Genomic DNA, 20,060 nt, shown 5'->3' on the forward strand with positions numbered 1-20,060 from the left:
TTCTGATAAAAGGTAAGGATTCGAAGCATTTATTTGAAATATAGTGATAAAACAGAATTATGAGGAGTAAATAAAATGCTTAAATATGGCAGCACCAAGGCAACTGCGCCAAAAAAAGGGAGGGTTTGACGAATGTGCTGCACTTTGACCTGTGATGCACACACGTGTGATACGGGGTTGAAATATGCAATATCAATATTAATTTTTAAGATTGCCGGCAGGTATCAATATAATGTGATACCTCTTGCCAGTATCTTGTGGTGATGTTAAATGAATAACACTTGTTTGCGCCTTGCCAACAGTTTGTGCTCAGAATTTTGAAATCAAAGCCAAGTCAAAGTGGTCTTACCAGTCAGAAACTACCAATTGAAAATCCATGCCAGGATTGCAGTTAAGTGAGGGAGAATGGACTTAACAAGCCTTGCTACTGGATTTGGATGTGGTGTATTTTTCTGCTGGCTTCTTAGGCAAGGGCGAGTGTCTCAGGTACTCGCAGGGGCATCAAAGACTTCTGCAGCCTGTGGATCTCGGACTCTCCCTCGAGTTGCTGGCCATGGACAGCAAAAGCTTGTCCTTGTAGTGAGAATGGATCTCAAGATGGGGAAAGGCAAGATAGCAGCACAGTGCTCTCATGCTACTCTTGCTGCTTACAAGAGAGCACTTGATGAATCACCTGGTGACCTCAGTTCTTGGAAAAGATCTGGACAGGCAAAAGTTGTTGTGAAGGTTGATGATGAACAATCATTGTATGACATTGAGGAAAAGGCAAGAGAAGCAGGGCTGCTAACAGCCATTATCTCTGATGCTGGACTGACTCAAACTGTCCCAGGAACAGTTATGGTGATGAGTGTTGGACCCGCACCAGCCTCTCTCCTGGATGCTGTGACAGGACACTTGAAGCTATTATGAAGAAAGTAGGTAATGCAGAATTGAAATGAGCACGCAATGAGATTGAAGGAAGAAATAATTCCATTTGACCAATCTCTGAGTTGCAAGTTGTACCTGTCGTGTGGTCTTCAATGTTAATGCCACCTCCACTTCAACCTCTGCTTGATCAATACACTTGAAATGCTACACCATCCACATTGTTTTATATTTGTGAAAATGTAGGCACTGTTGACACTGTTGATATGTTCAATTAGCTACACATTGCACTGCAGGCTGCAGTCAACCAGCATGATAAGACTTGAATCTTGGATAAGACTTTCACATGGGATGGAGCCAGAAGACCCAAACACTTAGGTAGCTACCATAAGAAGTTAGGTGACCATTTAATATTAGCAGGTAGGTCAAAGTCAATTCTAAGGCTCTTTTGTCAGCAACTTGCAACAACTTACAACAACTTGGGTGAAGCGGTTCATGATGGAGCCCAATGATGGATTTGTATTTTTCATTTCTTTGAATGCATGACTGCAATTGCATTTTCAGTTTTTGTAGCAATGGATGGCAGAATATGCTAAAATGCATTCCTCTCATGCAAGCCATCAATATGCCTCTAAATGAACGGACATGTTATAGCCACCTCAAGGCATCGTGTGATTCATCACAGAAGTAATTACTTCTGTGCCATTACCATTACCATTAATGGTCGCAATCAATCAGCCCCAGGTCAATATCTGCGGTTTGGCTGAGTGCTGAGTCTGACGCACTTAGCTGCAATTACATCTCCGCCCGGGGATTGGAATAAGATCGTAATTTTCTCGTTGAAATCATACCATTACAATAAGGCCGTTTTGAGAAGGAATCTTGGTTTTGAGCACCCGACCGACCGCGTCCGGTTGGCCGGTGATAATGTAACGTTTTGCAGGTAGGTACCTAGATGGCAACACGGTCCTCCCTAGTTAAGCCTGGCCCTTTCTCGCCAGTTGCCACAGTGTTGCAGACGTCTCTTTCACAACGTATGGTGCGGACGACGTAGGTATAGCTCCCCAGCCGCGAACTCGCGGCCACCGGGTTACAAGCGGACGCCTTATCCACTATATCCAGTATCCACTAGGCTTCGCAGAAGATGAAATCGACAAGGATGACAAACATGATGAAGGCAAGCGTGATGAAAAGCTTATGGTGGTATTGCATTCCTTTATGAAGTTATTTTGTGTCCGACATTGGATTCAGATTCGTATATGAAGCCAACTTCACGGACATACACTTCAGCAAGATAGTACCGGCACTATAATGAAAATACTCTCAGTTTTGGTGTTATAATCATTTCAAAGTACAAAATTTTTCCTTTGTTTAATCTTACTTTTAATTTGCTATTTTATTTGAAAGGAATATAAACGCCTTGTAGAGCGGGGAAAATTGTTTATAAAATAGTGATGGGCAATAACCATTATGCGGCAAACTCAGAGCAAACTGCGTAAAGATTGTAGATTGTAGAATTTCTTGATGTGTTGAAGGTTGGATTGGTGTGATTGTGATTTTATGAGTTAATTGTGGTTACTGTGTTTTTAAGTGAATCAGCAAAAACACAAGGCACTCTCAGTGTGTTAATTTTAGCCTGGAATATTGTGATGCGGTTTGGTGGCCCCTGTCATGACTTGAATGGACCTCCAAGAATCTCGCGGGACGTGGCGTCATACCATCCGTTTTGTAAGTACCTAATCATGGATAGGGAGATAGTGTATGGGTTGGGATCATTAATTAAGTCAACTCATTCTGCTGATGTGCTTCTGTCTCTGCACCACTGACTGGCAGGGTCAGTCCATTCTGCAAAGTATGGCAATTTCGACGAGATCTCGTTGGTGCGGTCTTGTTCGGCTGGTGCGGATTTGGTGCGGTGTGGTGCGAATTTAGTAAAGTGCATTGTGGAATTGGCTTGGTGATGGACATGACTAACCTGACGAGATAGATGAAAATCGAAAAAAACTGTTGGAGCTTTGACATCATGTTGATAATTCAGTGTGCTCGGGTTGAAATGAGTGTGCGCTGGTCAGAACGGACTGCCAGTGCTGGTGGTCCAGTCTGCAAAGCATGGCTGGCAGGTCGACGAGTTGCACCGGCCCAAGTTCAAAATACGCACCAATCCTTCAAACAGAGCCGGAATATCCGCACTAAAGCTGGCTGAGGGTACAATAAATCCGCACCGGCCACCGAACCCGCACAAGTGACCAGTTGAAAGCCGCTCTGACCGATATGAGTCACAAGCCTGCCCTCTTAGTGGTATGAAAACGGAACAAGAAATAATTGCACAGCAGGATTAGAATTAAAAGCATGTCACTCCAATACATGAACCCTATCCGTTAGCGTTAGCTGCCCCTGGCGCTTTATCCAGGGTGATTATTGCGCGATGTGCCATGGTTACCCTAATGGCTTGACGACTTGTGAAGGCCCCAGTTATAAAAAAGAAATATGAACGGCCCCAGAAAGTGGGACTATGGCAATTGGCATGCAGGCATTTTCGTTATTTCTCGATAGGTCATTAGCTGTATTGAACAACAAATCTGATAGGCAAGTCATTCACAGCGGATTTGACTATACTTAGCGCCTTGGTCGCGGCAAAGTGGTGGTCCTCAAGGCCTGCCATCAGCCATGCGCATCTCGCCCTTCTTACCACCGAGCGACACCGCTAAACCCTTACATGAGCCGAGCGCATCTCGTTTGCGAATGCTGCAGAGTGCAGAATGCAACAAACTCAGATTCTTTCAACACAACCTATTAGCTGCGTTGAACGTACACGATAAATTGCTCACATTTGACAGTTTGAAGCGGCGGAGCGGTGATTTTCTGGCCCTCCTATCGGCCGTACGTACAAATCTTGAATCCCCCTCATCGGCCATGCTCATGACGTGGCCCCTTGCTCCTGGTTTCGATCCCCCCCCTCATCAGAGGGGGCCAAGTGCCCCCGACAGGCGGACTCTCGCCCTCGCCCTCTCCCCGCCATCCCCCTCTCTCTATCACTCCACCAATAGCAATGGTCATGCTTGTCAGCTGCTGGATACTGATCACTTATGCCATTCTTGTGTCAATTATGTCAGTGTGTGTGCACTGTGCAGCCACTAATTATATTTGACTCAGGTCGGATGAAAATGTTTATGTGATTTCACAGAATGTCCATCAATGAACATTGAACATCAATCAATCATCAATCAATGAACAGAATGCAGTCTGCCCATCAATTTTTGTCCATTCAAAGGCTGTCAAAGTGTTTGATACATTTTCGTCCATCGCGAATCAGCTTACGATATTTTCACACCGTTAGGGTTATGGTGTCATCCAATCAGCCGTTCGCTGGCGTCTTTAAAGGTTTTGTTGGTTTTGTGGGCGACGTGCTTGGCATGTAAACACGCGCGTTTTCATCAATTACCATCGGGACCACAGAGTGCAAACGCCACATGACTGTGAATTGAGCCATTTAGCGAATGTAATGCAATTTGTTTTCTTTCTTTTTCTTTTTTAACGAACCTTTTGATTGAAAGGATTCACTAGGACAGCGCCCCCGCTAAGCGAAGCTTGTTACGGTGACCCTGCCCTCTACCCTCCGATCGCGCAATTCCGGTTCTATGGCAGAATTTGGGGTCCAAAGTTTAACGCGCGCACATAGCCGCGCACGGTCGGTCCCCTCACTAACTTTGCCTGGCTACGGTCTGCCACCAACCGCAACCATACCTGTCAGGAGGCTCGTAAACGTCAAGCGCCCATCGCGCTTCGAACCCGGACTGTTAACCCGCGAGTTGCTGGGGGGGGGGGGGGAGGGGGGGGGAGCTAAACGCCCCCACTTTTTCCGTCGCACCAGGCGCGCCAAAATTTGGGTACCTGTAGTGAATTGATTGACGTTTATTGTGACAAAGTTTCAAAAAAATCGGTCGGAAATTTTTTGAGATATCGAGGTTTTAGTGACGTCATGATTTCTGAGTTTTCGACCAAAAACGGCATATGTTCAAAAAATCATATAAAATCACAGAATAGACATACAGACATGCCGTAAGCGCCATTAGACTGCCAATACCATGAACAATAAAATGGCTATCTTCGATTATTGATTATCGTTCCGAATTTTCCAAAATCTTGAACTGAATCTTGGCAATTTCTCGTGACTACTTCACAACTATGATACATGCATTTCTTAAATTGAACTTTTTGAGCCAAACACGTACACATATGATAAAATGAATGTCACCATCGTGTTCTGCCCAAAATTACCCATAAAACATGTGTCACAGGCTGCGAATATCAGTTTTGATTTTCGGGGATATGTGCCTACCCGGTTGACCTGACCTTGACCCTGACCTATGCTTGACTGACCCCTACATGGAGCTGCCGCTCTTGTAGGCCTTACATAAAGGATTGTGCACCGTTTTGACAGAGTTTATGACGAGAGGCGCCCATTGCGAAGCCCTGAAGTCCATGCTACTGAAAGCCCGATTTCAGGTGTTTGACCTGACCTTGACCCGACCTGTGACCTCAAAATTCAACTTTAAAGTACTCATCTGAAGCGTCTTGTCGTGTTCTTTCGTTTGCCGCCTCGTGCGTTTCGCTGCGCCTATCGGTTCTCGAGTTATCGGCTGGGGGCGTTTAACCCCCCCCCCCCCCCCAGCAAACGGCGGGTGGCGAAATATCCCAGCAACTGCCGGGTTAAAGCCGGGAACGCGTGCTCTCACCACGCGGAGTCTAACGCTCTACCAACTGAGCTACGGGGGCCGGCTGAAAATTACCCCCGGTAGTCTAGCTGAGTTTCTCGTCGTTTCTGACGACGATAAATAAAGCGAATATAAATTTGCAAATTATACTGTAGTGAAACAAACAGTCCAATAGAAATGCTTAACATTTTGTGTTGTTTTCCATTGGGGTACCTTTTGAGGTATTGAGGTATACCTTTTGTTGGTTATTGGCTTAGAACACGACAAGCAAACCCACTGCTCTCTGCCTCAACCCCTGTCGTTCCTGTCGCGTTTCCGTGGTCCAACGCTACCGTACAGCCGCAGATACCGGCTGCAGCGGCGGCTCACGTCAGCGCGGCGTTCCAGTCATTCCTGGCGTAGTACGACCGTTTCCTCCCAGCCTGCCCGGCTGCGGCTCGTAGACGCGGCTACTTACTCCGGCACGCCTCAGGAGATGGCGAGCAGATTCGCTGCGGCGTAACCGCCGCCGGCGGCTTCTCGTCTTGGCTCGTCCCGTTCCGGATCATATGCACGACTGAATGGACGGTAAATTTTGCGTTGATTTGACGCGCAGGGCATGCGTGAAACCGGTCCGTTATTTTTGGCACTGATGGTGGTGTGGCCACGGGGGCGTGGCTGCCAGGGACACGTGAGTGCTTTCAGGGCGAACACTTCGTCCTTGGCATTGTAGCCGTGACGTGTTTCCTTGCTCATGCTAGTCGATATTGGGTTTATATATACGCCCAAACATTGGCATGATTTGTTTTAATTTGCTGCTCAGATGGTAGGCGTACGTTTTGAACAGTTAACTGTATGGCCTTGAGTTAACTATTCAATTCACCGTACTCGCATTCTCGAAACACTTTATCTGAATTTGGTAGCAAAATTATCAAAGGATCACCATTCCATTGCTTCTGGTGATGTATGCACATAATACCTATCGGTTACCCAGTGACCCTGATCTTCCCCTAGTCAGCCGCCGTTTTTAGCCCACGTAACATCCTCCCTTACAAACCCTTATCAGCGGCCGCTGACCGCAGTTTCCACCCACTCGGCGACTGTGGCGGCCTCCGAAAGGTCGTCTCTCGCTATCGCCCGCCATTCCCTCCCCCTCTCCCTCCCCCCGGTGAAGGTCCGACCGACACATTGGATAATGAATGTTCCCACCACTCTGAGCGCTTTTCGTTCGCCGTTTTGATCGGCATGCGGTCAGCTTGCTGGTGTTTCTCGGCTTATCACTGGTGAATTTCACTAAGGGTGTTTTGTGAGTGACTTTCATGCATCGCAGAGGGGAAGGCGGTATCCTCCCCGTCTCCGATGCATGAACCGAACAAATACTCTTACTACACTACACCCGGTAGCTTGTGCTCTACCGAATTCAGTTCACGGGACAGTGAACAAGGCGCCGTATTTGAGTAAAAGATATTGCTGAGTGTTGCTGTGTCGCTGTCCAGTAACCCGTAGTGGGGTGCTAAAGCCCCAATTAACAAACAAACAAACCGTAGTGGGGTGTGGCGTCGCCGACCGGTCACCAAGAGAGTGGCACTGTGTGGAGACGGAATGCGTTCCGCTCGTGTTGCCGAGTAGCCTTGGCGGTCGCCAATCCGTTACGTCAGAACCGCCTGCGTACGAAGTCTGACCGGAGTAACCCGGATGGGTGAGTCCGGAATCGAATGGGATGTAGATTAAGCGGAGCACGTGGCGTGTAACCGCAGGTTGTTGCATAGCTGAAGATTAGATACTATTATATTATTTGTCACTGTCGCTTAATGTTAAAAAAACACACCGGGAGTTGTCCTGTAGTCTGTTTTTATATGGGCCGAGCGCAGTGGCCCGGGGTGGAGTGTAGGGAGATGTTTGCTGCCGATTTGGTGTCACCAGTCGTTACTGTGCGGTGTTGCAGCCGTGCCTCAGTCCCTGAGGTCCGCCGTGGCTGTCCGTTTGAGACAGTCTCTCATATACCCTGGTCAGGACCTGTGTCACTCATGTGACCACGTATTCTTGTATTCTTATTGCATAATATCACCAACAGGCATGATCCCTAATCCCTATGATAGGTGAAGTCAAAAGATAAAATACGAAAAAAAAAACATGCACAATAAACTATCATAATAAAAACAGTATTCTCATGTACATTGCCCTAGAGTCTCACGGATCCGGTATAGAGGACGAGGCGCCTCTTGATGCTTCCAACAGGATCACATAACACATCAGTTTGAGGCTGGGCTTCCAGAAATTTGTTGGTGGCACGAGGACAGCGCGTAAACAGGCCGTTTGCAATGCAGTTCACTCGCCCACGCGGCACATGGAACAATGTCGACACAGCGCTGCGTGTCGCTCTGAGCGGAGCGTGTAACGAGAACGACCGTAGAAGATGAGAGGATGACACCGAACCTTTGAATACCTTGCACAAAAATATAATGTCACTCTCAATGCGCCTGGCCATAGACCACTATATATCTGGACTGTGCACGGAAATTAGGGCCCTGCCATTAGGGCCCTAACTTTCGAAGGTAGTCACAGCCAACTTATTCGCCATATGATGATGTGCTTTGGGGAACATCACCACTAGTCAATTTGTAATCTCAGTTATATCTTACATTGAGCAAAAAATATATAATATTAGCGCAATCATCGAAAAAAGAAGGGCATTTTCTGCCCATTTCTTCCATGATTTAACATGGTGTGGATGATGGTTCCCAGCTAATTTTCACGAGAATTAGCAAATTTTCACAGACATGTAGGTAGCGAAGATTTTTGCAAGATTATCGTTGTTTGTTGTTTATCATTGACATGCGGGATAGTTCTCTTTTGTCTTTAAATAAAATGAAACCTTTTAATGCATACATGCCACTGAAATACAGTAAAATGTGCCGCTAGTGATAATCATTTCAGAATATCCTATGAACAGAACAGGGAGTGAGCATATTCAAAGAGCCAAGACAGTGCATGCAACAATGTCAGTTTTCCGGTTCCTGGCTAAGGCATCAATATGAAGTCAATTTCTATATGCCCTAAAGCTGAAAATGTCTTGGAATTCTGACCACTGGGCTCCCTGTGAGTTTTATTACATGCTGTGACGCTGGCCGAGACCGAAAAATTGAGCAGAAGACAACTGTAAGGAGAGGTGGCGGATCCGTTTCCAGACTGGCGGCTCCTATAATATCAGTCACAAGTGAAGCCCAAAACTAGCTAAAGTCTTGCAATTTGGTCAAGTGATGGTCACATATGTTATGGCTTGCGGAGAGCTGGCGTGCCCACATCAGCAATCTGTGTTCCGCTCCTGCATGCAAGCAATGGGTCCTGCTCTGGTAACAGCTGCCGAGTCGCTCTCTCTTCGGCACACGTATAGCTTCAAACGTGTGTTTCAAGACAGCGCGACTACCATTGTAAAGGAAAACGATAACTTTCTTCACATTGCTCGCTGAGGGAGTCACACTGTCGAGAAGCACCTCAAGTTACAACGCTACGACCTGCATTCCTTCAACACATTGATGTGTATAGTTGAGCGAAAAACAAACATTGCAATTCATGGAGTCAATATGGACAGTATACCGTCACTCAACACCAGCGATGCGCGAACAGAGCTTCATGAAATAAGAAAGCTTCATGAAAATGAGAAAGGTTGAGCCGCAGGACGTAAACACAATGCAACATTCCTGGGATCAGTTTGTCTATGCAATCAATAACTACGATCCTATTCGTCGATGTGTAAGATACCTACATGGCTGAGAATTTCAGATGTGGATTTACAATTCGAATAGTAACTAAAGGCAAATGTAGCACAAGAACTATAAGAAAGTGCATTCCTAAGTGCGAAGCTCTGCTGCAGTGTCCAGTGAACCGAGATCTCGTGACTCCGTCTAAATCTCGAATCTCGATCGCCATCACCCGCTGCAAAATGCGGCCACCGTCACTGACAACGGTGTTCAAAAGTCCCCTTCTCTCGAGAGGGACAGATGACAGAACCCGTCTGTCCCTATGCTGAGCATGAAATCGGCCTCAGTGGAAGCAGGGAACAGTTGTGGCGCAGCACCGGCAGCTTTGTTATTTACCCATAGGAATCTTCGTAATTCCGTGGCGCAGATCGTGTGGGCTTTCAAAGCATTGAGCCGGGTGCGTGTCTGATTTAGACAGGCAAATTAATCTGCAGTGTGTCCAATATGTCGTCAGACTGTCTCTTGTCAAAAACGACCGATCACGGATTGTTCCTGTCTATTGATGCTTTGAACTTAATACAGTGTGATATACCTGTCTATAAGTGCTTTTATTTATTTATCGTGTTAAAAATCATGTTATAAATTATACATTTATTAAAATATACATCACATTTAAGAAGTTACTTTCATTTAAATGGGCTTACTAGAGCGTCAATACACAATTCCGCGTGCTACGTCGAATTTCCCAGCAGGGCCCTAATAGCAGTCGGCAAAATCCGTGCACAGTCCAGATATATAGTGGTCTATGGCCTGGCATGTAGCGATCTCACGTCGAACAGCTTCAGCAGGTAATGATATTCAATCGAGTCATGGTGAACGTTCGTCATGTTTGCCAGCCAAATCAAAAACTTGTGTTGGACACGTTCCAAACGCACGAGATGACACTTGGAAGCACCGGCCCAAACTACAGAACAGTACTCTAGGATGGCCCTAACATTTGCATTGAATGCCGCGAACACTGCTCTCCTGTCCAGTTTGCACCGCGGAGAGGTCGCCTGGAGGCTCCGCATGAGTAGCCCTAGTGCCCGATTGGCCTTTGAAACAATCACATTTGTATGGTCTGCAAAAGTAAGTTTTCGGTCAAGTACCACACCCAAATCACGAATCGAAGTCACTTCTTGCAGAGTGCTACCACTGATTTGATACACAGATGGATATATGTCTCTTTTGAGCGTGATTTTAAAAGTTTTACACTTCGAGGGATTCAGCTTGAGCCCCCAGACCGCCGCCCATTCCGTTACAGCATCAATATCGTTCTGGAGCCTTTGTACATCATCGTGATTTCTAACTTTCTGAAAAATCTTCAAATCATTGGCAAACATCAAGCAATCTGTCTTGACGACAGATGGCAGGTCGTTCACAAGGAGCGAAAAAAGCATCGGACTGAGCAAACCGCCCTCCGGCGTTCCTGAGACGACTGGGGCCCACTCTGACACCTTGCCGTTTAAAACAACTCGTTGCTTCCGCCTTCCTAAATATGACGACAGCCACTTCAGAGCCAACCCTCTCACACCATACATGTGTTCCAGTTTGTACAGTAAAAGACGATGGTTAACGCTCTGGAATGCACTTGAAAAATCTGTGTATACCGCATCAAGTTGGACACCCAGTCTCACTAACGACAGATGAGGTCACACAGAGATGGTCTTCAGCTGAGGGCATTTCAGCGCTGTCCGTCCCGATCTCTCGTCCTTGATGGCCAGTTCCCCATACCTATCTGTCTGCGGATCAGCGGGCTCTGTCCCGTCCTGTTATCCACTGTGACTGCCAACGCATGTTTGCCGTTATATTTGTTCCCACCCTGACTATTGTGTTGGCCCTTTCCATGCCCGTGGCCTTTTCTGTCTTATTGGGCTTACGTGACCTTTACGTGACGAGTGATGGGCTCTACGCAGTACGCGCGCTCTGCCGAGTCTCCCAAAATCCATTACTCTGCGGTCTCTTTCCCTCTCTTTCTTCTCTCTCTCTCTCTCTCTCTCTCTCTCTCTCTCTCTCTCTCTCTCTCTCTCTCTCTCTCTCTCTCTCTCTCTCTCTCTCTCTCTCTCTCTCTCTCTCTCTCTCTCTCTCTCTCGCTCTCTCTCTCTCTCTCGCTCTCGCTCTCGCTCTCTCGCTCTCGCTCTCGCTCTCTCTCGCTCTCGCTCTCGCTCTCGCTCTCGCTCTCGCTCTCTCTCTCTCTCTCTCTCTCTCTCTCTCTCTCTCTCTCTCTCTCTCTCTCTCTCTCTCTCTCTCTCTCTCTCTCTCTCTCTCTCTCTCTCTCTCTCTCTCTCTTTACTCCCTCTACCTTACCCCGTCCGCCGTCCATCGTCGTTCCGTTCTCGGGCTTCGCTTGGTCGATGCCGCGCTGGCCATTGGGCTCCATTGTTGCACACTGCCGCTGGCTGCTTCTGTTGACACGTCTGTCATGGCTGGTGACTTGGGACACGAGTAACAGGCGTCCTATGTGAGAGCCGATTGTCTTCAATTGGCGGCTGTGTTTGGCTGCAATTAAATACGGTGGGCGGCCCGTTGTGGGAGAAAAGGATGCTTCTGTTGCGAGACAGCTGTGACATTTGTTAGTTGACTATTCTGTCGTTGATTGGACGTGTCATGACGAGTTGCAGTTTGTTGCCGCCCCTGGGCAACTTCTGGTGTCCATGCGAGACGAAGTTTGTAGGTTGACGCGCCACAGTCATGTCTTGGTGACTATTGGTGGCCTTTATCAGACTGTGAGAAGTGGGGCGGGTACGACGAGCCCGACCGATTGTTTGGAGTTGAGCTTCACATATATGACGCAGGCTAGATGTTACGCCTTCCCCGAGTTTCATATTTCAACCCTCATTCGACTGGACTGAATCTCGTTTCGCTCATCCGCTCATCCAATTCATACCACTCTGAAAACCCGCCGGAGACTCAAATACCCCCGGTTTTCTTCGTCCGGCTATTTTTGGCACCGGTTCTCGAAACTCGGGTCTCTGCCACCGCCGGTCCAGCTGTCTGGTGGCCGTGCCAATGAGTGACGTCACTCGGCCCAGCTGACTGCCCCCCCCCCATCCCCCTCACTATCACCTCGGAAAGCCGCACCCTGCCTCGGCGGCCGACCGTGCAGCGCGCCGCTACGTCCCTCCGCGACCCGTGCCGTCGGTGACGCCACCAGCTCGCTCGAGTCGACACGTGCCTGCCCCGCCGCAGTCGGTCGGGCTCGGTCGACCTCTCTGGGCTGCCGCTGCCACCGCCGCCGGCCGCCGGTCCCGCTGCTGCCGGCCTGGCATGACGCCAGACACCGCGCGCCGGGTCAACTCAATTGGCCGAGCCGGAAGGCGGGATTGTGCGACGTTTGCTGAGGGATGTCCTGTGGCTGGCGGCGGCTGGCGAGGACACGGCGGTGTCATGAGCGGTTGGTGATCCGCCGGGAGGCTGTGCGCGAGTCGGTCGGACGGCGCGCTGCTCGGCGGTGTTTGGTGGAGCGAGTGCAGCGCGGTGCCAGTGCCGCCGGCAGAGAGGACCGTGTTGATGTTGGCTGCGGGGCGTCGGTCACGTGAAGACTGTCGGGTCGCCGTGCCGCGCCGCCAGGTCAGTCGGCCGCGCCGGCCCCGGCGGCCGGACCAGTCCAGCCCGGGTCGCCCGAGTGCCGGCCTGCCCTGTGTGAATTCAGTGGGCGTAGAGACACGGCAGGCTGTGTTGTAGTCTATAGGGCATACCGTTCTTATAACTTTTATCCCAGGTCTGTCGTTCATCACACACCTCTGATTCTGATTGGCGCCGGCTGCCGACACGTTAGTTATTCCGTGTGCCTTGAATCCAAACCAGCACCTGCGTAGCGGGGTTATGTGGGTGCGACCCGTGGCCGGCCTGTCCCCACCCCGTGCTCGTGTGCCGCCCGGTCGTCTGCCGTGGCTCGCCGGCTGGCCACCCCACCTGAACGTCACGAGTGCGGCCAGCCACGGCAGTATCGAGCGGACGGACCGGACGGACGGCCGGACTGGGACGGAGGGGCCACGCCCACCCGCTCACGACAACACACCGCCGCCGTCCCTGCCGCTGCTGCTGCGGACTCGCTATCACACCTTATTCCGGTCCTGCTCGTGTCCTCACTCTATGATAGGTCATGTGCACTGATTCCTGGACGAATGTCAACGGGTCAGCGCGGTCTTGCACAAAATAATTTGTTTGAATTGTGACTCTGGGACGCATTGACTCTGGTCATGCTATTAATTGTTGCTATCGCTCTCGACTGTATCGTTCCGGTTATCAGCGAACCATGATTCACCACTACATCTTATCACACTTCCCTTCTTTTTCTATCTCCCCCCACACACTTCATCTATCCAATCTGGTTCTGCCTACCTTCATACCCATCACTCTCATCCTGGGAGCTCTGACCGGCAGCGTGCCCATCCCCTCTCGCACACGCCGCCCGGTCGCAATTCCACGCACGTCGGCCGCGGCGAGGCTTCCCGTCGGGCTTCCCTGCGAGCAGAGCGTGCCCGTCGCTGCTTACGGCGTCGATGATGCGTCCACGACGGTGGTGCGTGTGTCGGCGACGGTAACCGACAGCGCACGTGGTGTTTTCTTCCGGGCGGCACCTGACGTCTGCCGAAAGATCCAAGAGCAGCCGCGGCCAAAACAGCCGTCAGAGTGGTATCAGAGAGCCGTGTTTCGTGGGTGGCGGCGGGCGGACGCTTCTCATCGGTTTGTGTCGATTCGAGTCGCTCCGCCGCCCATGTTGGACGTTTCCCGGCGGTAAACATGACCGTTATCCGTCGGTTGTGAAACATTCGGGGTTGATGGGGGCTTTGGGAGGCTCGTATGCATGTTGATGATGGGTCAGAGATGGTGGATGGTACAGTCATGACGTGTTGAGAGCGTTGATGTGATAAGGATGAACGAGTGCGCTGACTTGTGAAGTGTCGGACTAAGCTAGGGTTTAAAATGAGGAGATTGTTGTGAATTGAAGATCGATAGAAAGGGCCTACTCAGCTCTTCGCCACGGTGTTGTCAGTTGCTTTGTATGCAATCAACTTGACATTTTGAACGCTATTTCTTTGCACTAATGTGTGCAGCATTTATGATTGACCACACGATTCCAATATCCATCACCACATTACCATTTCGATACCGAGCCTGAACTGGTAACTGAACACCAACCAGGCCTGGACGAGCATCGATCACGCCAATGCTGGTTGTGCACCGCTGTTTTTGTGCCTGTCGTCTTTATTTAGCTCGGCGTGCGCGGATCCAACGGGGCTCCGGTAATGTCCGTATCGAGCTCAGTGCGTGATGTGGTATACGGTGATCGTATCAGATCTAGTACGCATGGATGATACTAGGGTTACCCGCGTGCTCCGCAACGCGAAGGGGGGATTTTTTGACCCGTGGGTATTGGGTTGGTCTGTGTCGATTTGGTTGGTAGATATCCATTTCGTTCGATTGCTTTTTGACGGCCAAGCATTTTGTAAGAAAACAAAAAGATACATCGCATCGAGGTGCCCGTGTCGTATTATCATGCGTTCTACTTTAGAATGATTCGAAAACTGACGTGAAGTCTTTTGAGGGCCATCGATGAATTTCGCTAAAAATGACAATGTAATGGTTTGGAACATTTACATTTTTAAGGATACTGTTGCTAATCATGCAAAAATGAAGAGTGAATATTGGACAGAATTGAATGCTCTATCCAATGGTACCATATTCAATTGCCAAAGGTATCAGGTTATGCAGCAAACCCCGTGTGATTAATAAAGTGGCACAAAATTGACAAACACCATTTTCTCCTGTGATTTGCACCACCTTGATTTGGATCAATCAGTTTTTCACAATTTTTATATGAGAGGCGGTACCTTTCTCTTGCAAATAGGCGTTGATTCAACTCGCTCCATTTAACGGTCACCTAAAAATAAAATCAATTCCAAAATCCCTCAAAAACCGCAATTTTTCAAATAAAAGTGCCCTCTCCGGTGCACGTGGCGCGTGCTATCCTCTGCATTGCACACCATTCAATAGCCCGTTCAATTCTGTACACGATGCTGTTTTCCACGTGTCGGTCGGACTCCTGGTCACCAAGATATTGCACGGGAACTGGACCCGTGTCGGCCAAAATTAGCCGTTTTCGCCCGATTTTGCACGCCGATTTATACATGTAAAGTCTATGACGCGAATTTGCACTTTTTGAGCACGCGCCACGCGCTCCCTATCAATCCGATCGAGCTGAGACCCCTCAAAGGCACGTCGCGCATCCTTGATCTATAAATTGTGCAAATTTCACCGAGCTAGGTGCAACGGTCTGGCCTGTAGTCCACGCAAAGCACCGCCAAGTCGGGACCTCGGTAACGGACAGACGCACCCTCCTCAAATAGTAATATAGACAAGCGGCTGCGCCACTTGCTTCGCGGCGTAGCCATAAAATGCGGCAGCAGCCAATTTGCTATCGAATGGTGTTTGCTTTAAATTGATCAGTCGTCTGGAAGCAGAGATATGGACGGAAACGTGCAGAGGAAAATTTTGAACATAATAACTTAGTTGGATGAAATTTGGGTCATATGGGGTCAAGTCAGGTCAAGTTGGCCATCCCTGGTCACACTGGGTCAGGCCAGGTCACCTTCGGTCAGGCCAGGTCGTATAGGTCACCACGTCACATTGGATCGGCCTGTACCACACTTCCACACTTCTACTTCTACCCATACCACTACTCCTACCACTACCCCTACCACTACCCCTACCACTACCCCTACCACTACCCCTACCCATACCCCTACCCCTACCCCTACCCCTACCCCTACCCCTACCCCTACCCCTACCACTACTACTACCCCTACCACTACCCCTACCCCTACTACTACCCCTACTACTACCCCTACCACTACCCCTACCACTACCCCTACTACTACCCCTAACAATACCCCTACCACTACCCCTAATACTACCACTGCCCCTACCGCTACTCCTACCACTACTACTACCACTACACCTAGCACTACCATTGGGTCATGTGAGGTCACAGACTATCAGATAAGCTGATAAACTAAAAAAAAAGTGTTCCTAGCCTTGCTCCTAATCTTGTCACTCTATTATTCTTAATCGTATTTGGTGGAAATGTCGCTTTGTGACAAATGTGGCGCATTGCGACAAAAGTGGCGCATTTATAATTGTCGTTTTGCCATGCATCCTTCCACCGAATTGCACGTTTATCGGACCATATTTGACAAAGTTGTGCGATTTGCGGCAAAAAATGGCACCTCGTGACAAATGTGGCGCATTTCGGCAAACGCGGTGCATTCGGTTAAGCGCATTGAAAACTGTCTTTATTTAACGAAAATCAACACCTTCATTCGCTTCTGTTTATCAAAATAAATAAATTGCCAATCTGCAAATGAGAGGCACCCGCCGCCGATCGTCATGCATTTTATTGTCAAAGGCGATTGAACCCGGCTGCCGATGCCTTGAAGCAAGCTTGAGAGCCGAGCAAAATTTGGAGAAAAAGCACCTTTTTCCAGCGCGTGCCACGTGCGAACCATCCACCCCCCGGACTCGAAAGACGACACTGCACGTGCCCGTGACGTCATCAACACTCTGCGAAAATTTCAGCCCCATCGACCGCACCGTTTGGCCTGCGCACGGCGTCAAAGCACCCCTCTGCACGGTGCAAACAGAAACACAGACAGACAGAGTTTCATTTCACAAATAGTATAGTAGACAAGCGGCTGCGCCACTTGCTTCGCGGCGTAGCCATAAAATACGCAGCAGTCAGTTTGCTTTCGAATGGTGTTTGATTCATACCGATGAGCCGTCTGGAAGCAGATATATAAATGAATATTCTGATGGCTTAGTTTGATAAAATTTGGGTCATACGGGGTCAAGTCAGGTCAAGTCTGTCATCCCTGGTCACACTGGGTCAGGCCAGGTCACCTTCGGTCAGGCCAGGTCGTATAGGTCACCACGTCACATTGGATCGGCCTGTGCCACACTTCTACTAATTCTACCCATACCACTACTCCTACCACTACCCCTACCACTACCCCTTACCACTACCTCTACCACTACCCCTACCACCACACTACCACTACCTCTACCCCCTACCACTACTCCCAACACTACCCCTACCCCTACCCCTACCCCTACCCCTACCCCTACCCCTACCCCTACCCCTACCCCTACTACTACCACTACCACTACCCTACTACTACCCCTACCACTACCCCTACCACTACCCCTACTACTACCCCTAACACTACCCCTACCACTACCTTTACCCCTAATACTACCACTACCCCTACCGCTACTCCTACCAATACTACTACCACTACACCTACCACTACCACTGGGTCATCTGAGGTCACAGACTATCAGATAAACTGATAAACTAAAAAAGTGTTCCTAGCCTTGCACCTAATCTTGTCGCTCCACTATTCTTGATCATATTTGGTGGAAATGTCGCTTTGTGACAAATGTGGCGCATTACGACAAAAGTGGTGCATTTTTAATGGTCGTTTTGTCATGCATCCTTCCACCGAATTGCACGTTTGTCGGACCATATTTGACAAAGTTGTGCGATTTGCGACAAAATGGCACATCGTGACAAATGTGGCGCATTGCGTCAAACGCGGTGCATTTGTGTAAGCGCATTGAAAACTGTCTTTATATACCGAAAATCAACACCTTCATTCGCCTCTGTTTATCAAAATAAATAAGCTGCCAATCCGGAAATGAGAGGCACCCGCCGCCGATCGTCATGCATTTTAGTTGCAAAGTCCATCAAACCCGGCTGCCGATGCCTTGAAGACCGAGCAAATTTGTGAAGAAATACGCACTTTTCCAGCGCGTGTCACGTGCAAACCATCCACCCCCGAGCTTCGAAACACGCCACTGCACGTGCGCGTGACGTCATCAACACCCTGCGAAAATTTCAGCCCCATCGACCGCACCGTTTGACCTGCGCACGGCGTCAAAGCATCCCTCTGCACGGTGCAAACACCATAGAGATCTTATATACATAGAGATGACACGCCTATGTTAAAGCACTTGATTTCGTGGCGATTCAGTGGGTCTTTTTAAGCAAGGTTTTCTGGGGTGCCATGGCCCGTGACTTGCATTTTGTAAGGATTCGGTCAAGGAGATTGTGTTCACATCCGCCTATTTTTAAGTACAGTTTTTCTTTTTTGTCTAGCTGTGACGCTTTCGAGCGTTATTATTGAAATGAAATTAGGCATGTGTTAACCTTAATGCTCGTATCAGGTACTGCATCCCCCCCCTCGCCGTCCGACGGGGGGGGGGGCGGGTGCCGCCTCCCTATAGGGTTTTTCACGATAGCTCCGAACACGCATGCGATAGAGAGCTGAAACTTGGCATAACTGACCTTTGATCCAAGCCGCATCTTGTGACACCAACCGCATTTTCAGGTTAGGTCAGGTCACTGACCTGTGACGTCATAAGTGAACCTCTGCACAGTCCTCAGATGTCGCAACTTCGCAACGCCGTCAGTGCCAGAGGAACTTTCACAGGGAGATGAAACTTACAGGATGTAGTATCATCCAGAGGTCTCACAACTTGTACATATATCTCGGATTTTCCCTAAAAAGCACATGAGTTCAGGTCCGGCCACGTGACCTCACCATTAGGTATAAGTCAATGGGGAAAAATGAAAACTGCTATGTTAGCGCCGAGAACTATCTCAAACTGTCTCAAGCACATGGAATCGTGATTTCTTGCACGTCTTGCAAGGTCCGATGCTTCACTTTTGCATTGTTGACATTGCGTGGCGTCATTTATGGTCACTTGGGTCATTGATTAAAGGAAGCGCGGTTTTGAGGCTCATGATTACATATATAACCGCAATGAAAACCGTAAGACGGTTTGACAAAAGTCAGTTTGTCAGTTTGGCCAACATGTCTTATTTTCTTGGCCCTATTTTGAATATAATTATTAGCATGAGGCTTACGGTTTTCATTGCAGTTATATACTTGGGTCATTAGAGTTTTTCATCAATAACTCCCCATCAAATTGAGTTAGCGAGTCGGGAAAGCCACCAATAAACTCAGGAAGACCTGCCGATTCGAGTAATATGTAACATGACCTCTTTCAACCAGCTTCGTGATCTGGGGGGAGCTGACCTGCCCTTGACACGAGGTCAACACCTCAAGTTGGCCTCACCCGAACAAAAAGTATACCATTCGACGCGCCTGAGCGAGGCGAACACGATGATGCCAAAATCGCGGCTCTCCGGCCGTTTTTTTGCGAATTTATGAAAAACTGAACCCTGGCCCTTGGTCACTTGACCTGATCTCATGAGACCTTAAAATCGGGTACCAGTCCCTGCGTCTTGTAACGGCGCACACGCTTGTTTTTTCCGCGACGCTCTAGCTTCATCAGGGGCGAAACGGCGAGGGAAATCGTACCAACCCCCCCCTCCCCCCGGCCGGCGCGTATGTAGAAAACCAATAGGTCCGGCGAGGGTTAATGTATCATTGAATGGGAACATGCAACATATGTATATTTGAGCTTGCATCGTGCTCAGAAAGGTTCAGAACAGCCGTTTTCACGACGGTTGACCGAAAGCGCCAAACTGGACCAAATCTCAAGGAACCTACCCTGAAAATTCCATGAACCTGACCCAAATGACCTTAGACCTGTAACCTTTTTTTTGGGAGGGGGGACAATGTCAGGGAGCCATAAAACATGCATCGCACAACCCTAGTAAATAGTAAAGTTGGTTCATGTGCTGACCCTTGGTGACCTGACCTGTGACCTGACATGGTATTATCAGTGACCT

At 48.9% G+C, this 20,060-nt stretch overlaps 1 protein-coding gene and 1 long non-coding RNA gene across 9 annotated transcripts in view; both read left to right on the forward strand.

Moving 5' to 3' along the window:
* Nucleotides 1–119: 119 nt before the first annotated feature.
* LOC122367855 lies at nucleotides 120–1,079 on the forward strand. The gene is made up of 2 exons (XR_006254130.1): nucleotides 120–164; nucleotides 303–1,079. It is a non-coding gene; the product is annotated as an uncharacterized LOC122367855 (long non-coding RNA).
* Nucleotides 1,080–2,183: 1,104 nt separating this feature from the next.
* The window catches only part of LOC122367856 (sarcolemmal membrane-associated protein-like), a 43,490-nt gene continuing 25,613 nt past the window's right edge, over nucleotides 2,184–20,060 (forward strand). For 2 of the 8 annotated variants that reach the window (XM_043341318.1, XM_043341316.1), the window contains exon 1: nucleotides 2,358–2,592. The gene's annotated coding sequence lies outside the window, so the exon portion shown is untranslated. Of the gene's footprint in view, nucleotides 2,593–20,060 lie in introns of all 8 variants that reach the window. The other 6 variants (XM_043341323.1, XM_043341321.1, XM_043341320.1 and 3 more) reach the window with 6 other exon arrangements.

The sequence above is a fragment of the Amphibalanus amphitrite genome, unplaced genomic scaffold (genome assembly GCF_019059575.1).
Source record: "Amphibalanus amphitrite isolate SeventyFive unplaced genomic scaffold, NRLGWU_Aamphi_draft 000901F_arrow, whole genome shotgun sequence".
Lineage (NCBI taxonomy): Eukaryota > Metazoa > Arthropoda > Thecostraca > Balanomorpha > Balanidae > Amphibalanus > Amphibalanus amphitrite.